Below are 8,408 nucleotides of genomic sequence, written 5' to 3'. Positions count from 1 at the left end.
ACAAAATCAGAAAAATATTACCGATAATTATACCTATCTTGACCAAAAATAAGACCGATACTTATACCTAAAATCAAAAAAACGATGCCATGAATAAATTTCAACTCCCGCAAACAGCGAAAGTGAGCGCTATCGAAAATCATGGCAATATGATTGATTTTCGTTCCAACCTATACGCACCATTTAAGTTGCTCACCCTTTACCCGTATTTTAGTCTGACATGGTAATCGCAAATCTGCATAATTAATAAGGATTGGCGAGAAGTGCACTGTGTGTGACAATCACGTGATCAACCTATAGACCCAGCAATGCGCGCTTTACGTAATCACGTGAACAGCCGCGCGCAGTCGCAAACATATTCTTTATTGTAGACGTACTGTCTGCTCACCAGACAAAGTGGCGCCAGAAACTGACATCGACACATCTAGGAAATCCTCTCAGCTTCGTGTTTGATAATTCTTGCCAGAACACGGGATTCCCGCGTAAGTCGAGTTTTACACTGTAATTGTCAGAAAGCTGCGTTTTAAAACTTGTACGACACCTGGTCCTACGGCCGAAACAAAAGATTGCTACACTCAATTCTCATACTAACAGCATTTAAATTGTGGCATTTTACGCGGGCATGTTTTGTTAACGATACCAACTTGATATTTTGTGCATAATTTACTTTCTTTGAATAATACACACGCATGATGGAAATATTTGGAAGTACAAATTACATGATTTCGGATAACACCTGATTAGGGGTCAAACATCATAAAATGAAATCATTGCGGTTGCTGTAAGAGCGTGACCGGTGCAATCTTTTTTTTCACGTTGTCTTATCTGTACATTTTTATCCTTCTTGAGTGTGTGCCAACACCTTTTCCCTGCATCCATTTTTTTCAACAAATCCTCCGGCCACCCTTTATAATTTCAAATGATCGACCCCTTAATCGTTTTGTCACCACGCAGTGTATTTGCACTTGCAATGTAGAAATGTGATGGGACACCCCTTTGAAAACGAAGAGGGGCCAATTTTCTATGTATCAGAATGAAGGCAAATATTTTCTTCATATTTTCTCCCATTATTGTACATGACACTGAATTTCACTTAATTATAAATATGTTTTTTATGGAAATTTTATAAATCTTTTGCTCAAGACACAGTCCCTCTATCATAGAGGAAAACCCTTGTGCTACATTCAAATCATTCCCGAAATCTGCAGAAGTAGTTTGTACTGGTTAAAGAAGACTATTGGTAATACTCATGACCCACCAGTATTTGTATTTCGTTCAATCATGACCGATTTACTATATGGAGTATAGATCCCATCAAACATATTAAAACACTCATTTCAAATTAAATATATAAACTTGGTCCTCTATCACTTTTATTCGTAAAGATTTACCATCTAACTTTCAAAGCGTATGCGACGAGCCTTTGTTCTATAACAAATCAATACTGCATCCGATTCAAAATGTACCACTCAAACTCACACACTTTATTGAATCTGGTATCACAAAAATCGGTGACCTTTTACACAATAACATCTGGAATTCTGTTGAATCCATGCATGCGAATGTAGGTATTTATTCTAAACGCTTGCTTTCCATCGCTCTTGACGTTATATATAGTGCAATACCGATAGCTTTTAAAGACACAATAAATCACGGGTATATTCAAGATGCAGAATTAGTCACGCCCAAGTATTCTCTTGAGCTCTTGCATCGAGACGATGAGAATGATATTCTACTTAACTGTCCTCTGTACAAACTAGAGAAAGGCAGAATTTATAAGTTCTTGGTCCTGTCTAAAAAACTCGACAAGGACCCTTCTCTGCCTGGAACACTTTGGTGTGATTTACTGTCTCTCCATGGAGAAAGACCTAATTTCAGAGATTGCTATATTTCCCCTCTAAGAAAAAAAGACGGGGACCTGCAGTGGAGGCTCCTACGGTGCGTACCCTACTGGTGGTTTTTTGTCGAAATCGGGCTTGCGGGACAATGACCTCTGCCCTTTCTGTAATGAGAAAGACGATCTTGTCCATATATTTTTAGAGTGTGAAAGGCTGGAACAACTCTTACAAATGGTAAAAAATATGTTGTCAAATTTATTTGATTATGAACAAATCTCCTTAGCCCATTTTGTACTTGGTCCGCCAAGGCGAAAAACTATAACAAAAGAACATGGTCTATTATGTTTTATCTTGGCAACACTCAAAGCAGCCATTCATGTTACCCGTGTCAAAAAAATGAAAGACCTACCTGAAACTGATGTCGTACAGTGCTTCAAGCATAGACTGAAAGGAAGAATAAGAGCTGAATATAAGTACCATCTCCTATGTCACTCGCTCAAAGTATTCATCGCCCAGTGGTGCATCAACGATGTCCTAGCTACCATTGATCAAGACGAACTTATAATATCGCCAATTTTGACTTAAATGGACAATAATTTTCAGCTGGTTTTTTAGAATTTTTTTAATATATATAATAAACAATGAGATTATTTTCATAATAAAATCAGACATTTGATTTGTTCTCGAAATCGTTTTTCTGTATATATTCGATTATAATTCTACTCACCGTTTGTATATTTTGCTATATTTACTCAAATGACTAATGTTTACCTGTACTGTTAATTTATACCTCGTTTTTTTATATCGATATTTTGTACACGTTATATTCGATTATGTTTTATACTTACTGATATATGATTTCGTTTGTATTTAAACTAGACAATGTTATTTGATTTTTTTAACCGAGAATAAAATATTCAAATAAATGTATTTGGAACGCTTTTTTGCACGATGGTCAGATAATTTTGAAATTAAATTCATTCGCACTAGCAACGTCAAATGCACTGATCTGTCATTTCACATACATGTACTTTCTAAATGTTCTTTACAAATTATATAAATTACTGTAAACCAAATCCATGGGTGCAGTAAAGCAGAAAGTTGGGCGCACTGTAACATTTTATAAATATGTTTTCTATAAATCAAAATGACTGTTAGATTTCAAATTGACACCATTGTGAGCGATCTCCCAGGCAGAGTTCTATTCCACGAATATATCTCTGCCACCTGACGAAAGCATATGCGTTGTTTGTAGATTCTGGCTAATTTTAAATTGAGAAGCTAATTGACTCCCATGTGCGAAGCACAAAATGGGAGTCTTTGCAGTTAGTGTGTCTGTATGTGTGTATGTGTGTATGTGTGTACTTGGATTGCTATATGTTGCGAGGACAAAAATACAGATATATAGCTACTTCCGAGGACATACACACCTTCCGAGGACCTTTTTCATAGTCCTCGGAAAACATAATTTATATTAATAGTTAATTCGATTATTAATACGTTTTGCGTAGCTTAGGTTTAGTATCGGGGGAAGGTATGGTTCACGTTATATTAATATTAATATAATTATACCATACCTTACCCCGATACTAAACCTAAGCTTCGCAAACATTTCTATGTTCAGTCACGGGATATTCAACTCTTGTTTAATTAAACTTAATTAAAATGCAATTCTCCATTGTATTGCATTGTAATTGAGTTTAATTAAACTCCAATTAAAACGCAACCCTATATAGGAACGCGTTTTAATCGAGTTCATATCGCAACTATATTAAAAGTTAATTCAACTATATTAAAAGTTAATCCAATGGAGTCCTCGGAACATATTGCAATACAAGTATGTGTGTATGTGTGTGTGTATGTGTGTATGTGTGTCCGACTGTTCCACTGCTATCTCAAGAACCATACATCGGTTTTTGATGAAACTTGGTGCATAGATGCTCTGGGCCAATGCGCAGATTTGATTAGGTTTTGGTAAAAATCCATGCTCGTTAATTACCTAATTTGCATGATAATTAGCTAATTTTTAGCTGTTCTATGACTGTTCCACTGATATCTAAAGAACCACTCATTGGATTTTGATGAAACTTGGTACATAGATGCTCTGAACATATGCGCAGATTTGATTAATTTTTGGTAAAAATCCGTGCATATTAATTACCTAATTTGCATGATAATTAGCTATTTTTTAGTGGTTCCATGACTGTTCCACTGATATCTAAACAACCACTCATTGGATTTTGATGAAACTTGGTACATAGATGCTCTGAACTAATGCTAGGTTTTGATTAGTTTTTGGTAATAATCCGTGGATACTAATTACCTAATTTGCATAATGATTAGTCAATTTTCGGTTTTTCCACTGATATCTCAAGTACTAATCATCACATTTCAATGAAACTTGGTACATAGATGTCATACGACACTGCACAGACCTGATAGTTTTTATGGTAATATCAGTACATATTAATTACCTAATTTGCATAATTAATTAATTTTCAGCATTTGATATAAGTAGTTAGCATTACATTTCAATGAAACTTGGTACTTACATACTCAAGGACTATGCAGAGATTGATTGTTTTCGATAAATATTTGTGCATATTAATCACCTAATTTGCATAATTAGTTAATTTTCAGCTTTTCCACGGGTATCTCAAGTACTAATCATCGCATTTCAATGAAACTTGGTACATAGATCCTTTAGGACTATGCAGAGACCTGATTAGTTTTAGGGTAAATAATTGTGCATATTAATTACCTAATTTGCATAATTAATTTTCAGCTTTTCTACTGATATCTAAAGTACTAATCATCATATTTCAATGAATCTAGAATTATGCAGACCCAATTAGTTTCCGGTAAATATTTGTGCATATTAATCACCTAATTTGCATAATTAACCAACTTTCACACTGATATCTCAGGTACTATACATCACATATCAATGAATGTACATGGATGCTGTAGGACAATAGACAGACCTGAATAATTGTGGGTTAAAATTTGTACATATTAATTACCTAATTTGCATAATTAACCAATTTTAATCTTTCACACTGATATCTAAAGTACCGTAAAAACTCCAAAATTTCGACTGGTTTTAAATAATTTGTGTTAGAAATGTGACGTGTTTTTAGAGTCAAAATTAAGGTGCATTTTCGGACGGTCGAATTTTTCAGAATAGAAATCAGCAAAAAAAAATGGGGATGATAGACAGTGTGCTTCATTAGTTTTTAAAAAATGCAATGTCCGTCAATTGACGTAAACTTCCTCATGTTTCACGGTAAAAGCAAAGGTCGTGGCCGAGTTGTAACTCAAAATCTAAACAAAGTCATCAATCAGTGAGTATTATGACAAGCAAAACAAAACATCAAGACGCGGAGAAGAGGTCAACACAAAACTAATAGGTCAAAAGACAAAGCTGTCTCGCACTACCTAGGAAAACTTGCGAATGTTCGAAGTACAGGTACCCATTGGACAAAAGATACATGGAAGTTTAGCAAACGATCTCCCCGACCCAGTGCAATGTATCCGGTTAGAATCAAAGCTCACGTGTCCCTTATTTGAGGGACCAAATTCTGCCGTAAATTCGCCCTTGGATTAAAAAATAAAATGGAATTTAAGAAAATAAAATGGGACTTTTAAGGTGTATTTTGGCGTCATTTTTCGGACATTTCAATCAATCCTGCCGGCTAAAATAGAGTCTAAGTTTTACCGTAGTCATTGACGTCTGTCTATTCAAGAGTACACGTGTATGATTTTTATCGTGACTAGCGTGAGCAGGTAAGCTTCCTTTCGAGAATGAGCTGTTATCACTGTGAACAATGTTAAATTATTCTTCAGATGACCAGTTTATTTTTTAAAAACAACTAATTTTTTTATTTAAAAAAAATCATGCCGTTTTCGCATCATCCAGCTTTTTGATTGGTTAATTAGCGATTTGACCTATTTGACCTAAGAGAACATGGCGGATATCCTACAGCATCAAACGTTTATACGAGACCGGAATCATTCGCTTACGATGAAACTAAGTTGACTTTTATTTGTATTTCATAACCATTCAACAAATTTATTTTGTGTACATTATTATAATCACTACTGAGTACAGTAATAATCAACAATTCAGAAACGCAGCATGCCGAGATTTTTGTGTTCGTTTTTATTTGAAACTTCGTTTATTTAGAATATATTTTCGTTACCAATAAAATAAAAATCTCTCAGTCAATCAGAAACCCGGATTCATGCCTTTGAGGAAGGTCCCGTTTGAACGCTCACATCGGGGTTTTTTTCGTTTGGGGGAAAACTAAAACTGGTCGAAATTTTCGAATAAGAATGAGTCGGCAATTTTTAGTGGAGTCGAAAATTTGGAGGTAAATAAAACACCGAAACCCGGCAAATAAATAGGCGGCCAAATTTTTAGAGGGGTCGAAATTTTGGAGTTTTCACGGTGCTAATTATTCCATTTCAATGAAACTTAGTACAAAGATGCTCTAGGACAATGTACAAACCTAATTAGTTTGGGGTAAAAATCTGTTCATATTAATTCCCTAATAAGCATAATAATTCATAATTTTTTGGTTCTAATCACATTTCAATTAAACTTGGAGACATAGATTTTCTGTTACATTGCGCAGACCTCATTAGTTTTACACTCAAATCTGGTCATATTAATTTTCTGATTTGCATAATTAGTTTTCAGCTAAGTAATTTCGAATTATATTTAATGTGTCTCCAATACTCTCAGCACATGGGAGTTCTTTCTAAGCTTTCTTTGATTTTTTACTTTCCGTAGAACAAAAGGTGTGGCAGTAGCACGATTTAGTCGTCAATACTACGAAGTGCTTTCGTTTTTGTTTATAGTTCTTCGCCTGGCAATCCGCAGGACGGTCAGTTTGATAAACCGAGTAACACCTTAGTAACGGTTATTACGCAATGGAATTATTTTCTTTTGTAAATTATTTCACCGTTTTCAGTGCGTTTGCAAAAAAATAATTATCAGCTATCGATGAAATATTTTAAAACTAGTTTATCAGTAAGAATAAATCAACACAAGATCCCTTTAATAACAAAAATACGCAAATAATACGCATAGTAAACGTCTTGTGGTGTTTCACCACAAAATGGCGGTGTGTGGTGGCAGAGATACTTTCAGTGATCTAACCACATAGAACTCTGGGAAGGAGAATGCATTGTGAGTTTGAAATAATATTAATGAGTTCCAGCAATGGCATTATGACATCACAGTGAGTTAGTAATTTGAATAAATATTCAGATATGATTGAAGGTATGGGTGTAAACAAATCACAATTATATATTTTAAAACAAAAGCTGAGGGTCAATATTAACAAATATTTTTTTTTTTTAAATTGTCTATATACAGTGAAGAACCTTAGCTTATAAACATATTTATAAAAATCGCATTTTATTCAAAATCCAAATAAGGATACAAATACAATAAAGATTATTATTATTCAAAATGAGGCGCTTGCTAGCTGATTGGATAATGTTGCACTAAATCATTAATATTGATTAGAACTAAAGATGTCACAATATGATTTCTAGATCGGTCAATTTTGATAAAATATGCATCTATAAAATATTTATAACGACCCCAGTTTTATGTCCTTCACTGTATATAAAAGTGACAGTGTATTAGATAACTATTGCGAAAATTGGTTATCTCTCCTCTCGTATATAACACCCTGTGACTCGTCCAGCTCACATCTCTTGTTTCAAACACGTTTATTACATATTAGTTCACTACAACTCTGGTTTCTTGTGGTGTTGTGTACTGAAAATTTAAATTTGTGGTTTTGTTACTGAAGCAATCATTTTAATCTCTGAATATTCTACTTGTACACTTATAATAATAGTTTCAAAGTGTTACAAATTGTGAAATCAGTTTGTGTGCATGTTAATTTTGTGATTTGCATACATTTCATGTACTAGGTTTACTATGCAGTGCAAGATGGCTGCGTCTGTGAAGCGAATGCCGACTTGTACACGGTGCAGATACCATGAAGATATCGATATTCCTCTCAAAGGTCATAAAAACCACTGTCCATACAAAGAGTGTGAATGTAGCCGATGTGGACTAATTATGTGAGTAAAATGTTAAAATACTCACCCCTATTAACATATTAACATAAAAAGTCAATCTGGGTGCCTGAAGAGATTCATACCCCATGTGAGACCCACTCCTTGTTTCAAATGAATTGAATAATATTTATTTTACATGTATTTAGGAAACGAAGAATGATCAATGTAGCACAACAAGAGTTGCACCGACAACATAATCCCAAGAAGTCTGTTTTGAACGCAGAAAATAACCAAGCACAAAAAAAGAACATACGAGCAAATCCTTCTCCAGGTGAGATCTAAAAATATCAACTTTGTTTTTCACCTCATTCATGAACAAACATTAAAGAATTTAAATAATTGGTATTTGTAAATATCCAAAAATGGTCATAGGTATAATTATGGACCTTGGTACATATTGTTTATTTACCGAGGGACATCAGTAATCTTACGAACATAAGATTTATACTATTGTAGCTATAATTGAAA

At 34.2% G+C, this 8,408-nt stretch overlaps 1 long non-coding RNA gene across 1 annotated transcript; it reads left to right on the top strand.

Moving 5' to 3' along the window:
* The first annotated feature begins 351 nt into the window (after positions 1-351).
* On the top strand, positions 352-8,175 carry LOC146737977 (uncharacterized). The gene is made up of 3 exons (XR_014930799.1): positions 352-482; positions 7,791-7,943; positions 8,087-8,175. It is a non-coding gene; the product is annotated as an uncharacterized LOC146737977 (long non-coding RNA).
* The last annotated feature ends 233 nt before the right edge of the window (positions 8,176-8,408 follow it).

The sequence above is a fragment of the Saccoglossus kowalevskii genome, chromosome 10 (assembly GCF_978046115.1).
Source record: "Saccoglossus kowalevskii chromosome 10, keSacKowa6.1, whole genome shotgun sequence".
Classification (NCBI taxonomy): Eukaryota; Metazoa; Hemichordata; class Enteropneusta; family Harrimaniidae; genus Saccoglossus; species Saccoglossus kowalevskii.
The sequence above is the reverse complement of the archived record's forward strand: the minus strand, read 5'-3'. Positions and strand labels throughout refer to the sequence as shown.